Source organism: Megalops cyprinoides, chromosome 13 (genome assembly GCF_013368585.1).
Source record: "Megalops cyprinoides isolate fMegCyp1 chromosome 13, fMegCyp1.pri, whole genome shotgun sequence".
Lineage (NCBI taxonomy): Eukaryota > Metazoa > Chordata > Actinopteri > Elopiformes > Megalopidae > Megalops > Megalops cyprinoides.
The window spans coordinates 21,306,201-21,311,439 of NC_050595.1; positions in this window are offsets into that span (position 1 = coordinate 21,306,201).

Here is a 5,239-nt window from a genome sequence, read left to right on the forward strand (position 1 = left end):
TTTGCTTTCACGACGGTCTGCATACCATTTAACACATTTTTTTAACCGAATGAAACAATCATTAATATAGATCGCAAACGTACCCAAAAGGAATTTTAAAATACATTTTAAATACATATGTATACACACACACACACACACACACACACAGTATATATACACACACTCAGCAGGGAGATACATGAATCTTGTAACACAGCAGCATGCTGTACAGGGTGTACCCCTTGTGCTATTACTTAAGAGCACAGAAATAGATGCACACACTTGTAATGGTGCATGCTGGGAATTCCCCCTCGGGTTCCCATGCTCTTGACCACGACCTCCCATTGTCCTGAGCGGAGGCCGGCCCCGCTGCCGGGCTGACAGATCGCCTTCCCCTCCGCGCGCGTGTCCCTTGCTCTCCCCGGCTCCGGCTCCATTGTTCTGGCCGGCCGGGGGCCAGCGGCGGGCACACCTCGCCATTGTGTCTCACCAACCTGTAACCTGATACCGCAAACAGCAGCTCCCCCGCCCTGCTCCGGCCTCAGTGGACAAACACAGCGGGGGGGGCGGGGGGAGCGCGGGGGGAGCGCGTGCGCACACGTGTGTGTGTGTGTGTGTGTGTGTGTGTGTGTGTGTGTGGGGAATGGGGCGGGGATTATTACGAGATACTGGTTGCCGGACAGAAGAGGAGGCGAGGGGTGTTGCCAACGGAGGCTGCCAGATGGCTCGGAGTCCGATGGAAAAACGATAAAAAAGGACCCAGCGGGCAGGACTCTGCTGTCTGTATCTGGGCAGAGTCGGCGATGGTCGCAGGCAGCCAGCACTCCCCTCGGAGGGGCACAAAGGGCCAGATCGCTGTCCCCACGGGACCACAGAGTAGAAGTGATTGGGTCCCCCGCAGCGCAGCGTGGAAACAAGCCCACACAAGCTCCTGGCTCACCTCTGGGAGCCCCCCCGTGATGCCAGCAGCAGCTGCACAAGCCTGCAGATGGGGGTTCTGCCCATGGCAGTCCGACTCAAACCAGGCTCATTGCGTATGCCCCACATGTCCGCCTGTGCAAGCCAATGCAACACACAGCCACCAATTCACTCCTTATTTTCTGAGGGGCATTCAGTCTTTATCCACACACACACACATTAATGGCTCACTGACACAGTGGGTGACTGGAGAATTTGGGAGACACATCTCCTGGATGACTACTCCTTGGAGCTGGGAAGGCACGTACTCAGCAGAAATGCAGGCTGGCGTTGACGGAGAGATGGGTAACCCGATTGAGAGTGTCCTCCGATCTCAGGCCCTCTTTGCCTGAACAGGCAGGTCTCACGCCAGAGGACCGCCGCACCGTCACGTCCAAAAAGCGGGAGGTGAACTGCATCTGACTCAGAACTTATCTGCCAGCACATTAATGTCCTGCTCGTCCCTTTGGTTTGCCAGAATAGTTACTCTGCTGAGAAATTGGAAATGCCTTGCAATTTCCACAAGGTTTCGGGGAAATTTCTTTTCTCGAAATTTCCACTTCCTTTTAAAAGGAAGAATACAAAATGAACGCTTGGCTTCCGTGTTAAAACAAGCTGGGCACAGCTGCATGACATCACTGCCCTCTGGTAGACACATCCACTTACCAAACGCATTACATTCCGTGACTGGTAATAGATTCAGTGAGCGACAACAGTCCAGTAGGCAAGAAATACACATAGCAGATGTATGTATCCCATGAGCAAAACCTGTGTCACCCACACTAACCTCACACCGTAGCTTTTGAGCTAATTATGATTTTCTAATTTTCTAATTACTAAATTATCGTTCTTATGTTTCCGTAATTGAGACTTGAAATGATCTGGAAAGGCTCAAAGTTTAACCACAGCCACTAAGTGGGGACTTATATGGACCTTGAAATGCCATAACAAAGGATTAATAGATCTAGTTTATGTACATGGCATACAGCATCTTTCCACCCTGAAATGAAACAGTCATTGTCTCATTGTAAGGCCCGTTCTGATGCACAGATGAAACTGTTTTCCCCTTGTGTAAGCCTTTCAGGGTATAACCCGCCCACTGCTGCTCAGTACAGGAGAGACTGAGTCAGAGTGAGAGCTCTCCTTAGACCACTCTTACTATACCAGTGTACACACACACACAGATGCATACACCACTCACCGCATGGGTTCAGAGCTTCCATTGCTGGGGTCAAAAGGCGTGCACACATGCACACGCACATGCATGCATGCATGCATGCACACGCACACATGCACGCACACACACACACACCACAGGGACTCAGAGCTTTCACTGAGGTCAAAAGGTGTATGCACGCATGCATGCATGCATACGCGTGCACACACACACACACACAAACCACAGGGCCTCTGAGCCTGTTCTGCTGGGGTTGAGAAGCACACTCCAATACACACACACCTTTTCTAGGCACTCCACCATAGCGCAGTAAGTGAAGCCCCATTACTGTCTGGGAAAAAAGGCCAAAAACCGAAAAATACTGTTGAGTACTGGAACCAATTTTATTGTGTGTTTTACTGGTATTCAGTCAGTCTGAGTCCTTCTCGGAACGGGAAAGTCAAATCACTCATCAAGACAAAAAAAAAAAAAAAAAAACATTGCATGAATAATTCACACACCCCGTTAGAAAAACTGCACGCCACCTTTAATCTTAAAACCAGACCCCTCGACATTCAATAACGCAGTTGTTCAAGCGCGAGACGTTCTGTGCTAGCAGGAAAGGACACGCAACTTCAAACACGTTTCAAGTAACGAAGATCCAAGGATCGATGGTGAGGTGGAAAAGCAGGTCTATAATTGGGCCGGACTGTGGCGTGGGGAACGTGGGCGCTGTACCACTGGGGGCCACACAGAGGAGGACAGGGAAAGACGCAGAGCAGGCTGGCTGATCCCCATCTCCCTGGCCGCATGCAGACAGGGCGTGGCTGCTCTTGGCCCGGGGCCCTCCCTCCCGCTCCACCCCACCAGCCTATCCATGCGGTTCACCGGGCCCCTGCGTGTGATGTGGGCTGGTCTCTGCGGCAGGCAGTGTCTCCTCTCCCTGCCCCCCTCGCTCCCCGCAGCTCTGATGTGGCGACGAGGGGGAAGACGCCCCCGCGGGAGCATCCAGACATCTGCCCGGCCGACTCTCTCTCCCCCTCACCTGGCCTGAACCACAGCGGAAAGGGAGCTACAATCCCCCCAAAAACCGCCCCCCCCCTACACACAGCCAGGTGCATCATGGGAAAATCGTGAGGGAGCCAGAGTGCATCCCTGTTGTTCTGTAGCTTGAGAAAAGGAAGAAAAAAAGAGAGAGATCCTGGGGGCGATAACCTTGAGTTTTTAACTTCCAAAGGGAGGGGAAAAAAACAGATGGAGCTCTCCTTTTGTCTGCTAACTGGGAGCAAGAACGTTACCTTTTTTAGTCAAAGTGAAAGCGCCGCCGGTAGATTGATGAGGTTTAGTCTTTTACAGTCTTCAGGGACCCCTAAAGCTTCCCCCTGCAATCACCTGCAACGAGGTGCGTGAATGATTGAGCCTTATTTAGCAGATTGAGTCCAATGCAAACAGTGATCATTGCCAAGGTACACCAGGCCTTCAAATGTGAGCGATTATTCATAAATTTCAGATGGGCTGCGGTGTAAATCGAGAATCGTGAATACACAATTGTGCAGTTCGCTGAGGGAAAACACACAAGCATTCACAATGCAGTCACAGTGCAGGAAAGTCTCCAAAATGAACATCTTGCTCCTTCATACATCCCCCCCTATACTGCATCAGTGTTAGTGTGGTACAATACATCCGAGAAAAACACATCCCAGTTCAATGATATGGAGGTACGCGAAGCCCCATTACTTCGTAAGCACCCTGGTTGTTTTGACACACCTCAGTTTGTTAGCTCATTTAAGGTAAGAACCAGAATCTTCACTCTCACACTCCTTCTATGTCTAAAACGCACATAGTATCGAGCAGCAATTCTTAAAATGTGGTCATAAAAATCCTGACCCTTCCGGCACAATGCTATGAGTCCATCTTTATTCGAACAATTTTTCATTCATCGTTGCGGTTCCATCTGCACCATTTCGGTTACTCTCGCGCAATAGCTGGGTTACATTCTCACAACCTTCTTGTGGGTGTGATCCTTTAGCGCCCCTTGCTTTGGCGCGGGGTACTGCAGTCTCTGGGCTAAGGCTCTGAGCGCGGAAGGGAGCCAGCAAGTGGCGCAGTCAGGCGCGGGTTCCACCCCGCAGAGAGTCCTCAAAGAACACATATTCACACCTCATTTCCCCCTCCGGGCCATTGGGATGACGCTAACGAGGCCTTCTTCACACAATCACGTGTGCTGCAGCACAAACAGAGGCCGTCTGCGCAGGACCGTGTCCAGATTTAGACACCCGAGGCAGGTCTGTAGCCCTGGGGCTGACCGTGGAGAAAGCAGCAGACGAACTGCGCACCTCTGCACATGATTGTATCCTGGTTCAAACAATGGGTCGTCTGCAGCTTGCTGCGCGTGGGAAACGCACTGTAAGGCCTTATCTCTGAAGATGGGCAGGTCCAGGACAACTGCCAGCTGCTTTCACTGCGGCTCTGTGCCGAAAGGAACAAAATTACCCATAACCACACAGGAGAGAGCTATACACCTCCAGCCCCTGCAGCCATGCTGAACATTCAAATTTCAAAGCGATTCGGAAATAATGTATCCACTTCAAAATATACACTATCCCGCCCTCTTTTTCAAAATCAAGGCATTCATTGTCCAAAAACCTTCCATATAAAACAAACCAATTTCAGGTTATGAAAGAAGGATTCATAATAGTTATATAAATTATTTATCTACACCATCTACTGGCTAGTCCAGTCTATAAAATGTCTGGGCAGCGGTGTGGCGTAGCAATTAGGGAACCAGACTTGTAACCAGAGGGTTGTACCTTCAAGTCCTATATTGGGCATTTCCATTAAGGTGCTTAACCTGGACTGCATCTGTAAAAATCCAGCTCTCAAAATGTATAATATGCAACCATGTCCAGGGCTGTCTGCTAATCAAATAACTAAATGGTTCAAACACTTTCTATGAAAACAACTTTCTGAACAAACATTCTGTTCATATGTTAAAATGGTCTTCTGAATGATAAGGGAATGATGTAAAACTGGGGACAGGATTTTCATGGGTAGAAAACATATTTCAGTATAAAACTTATATAATTATGTTTTATAGTATATTTCCAATGGGATTTTTTTTCAAATGTATTTCTAGCTGTCACA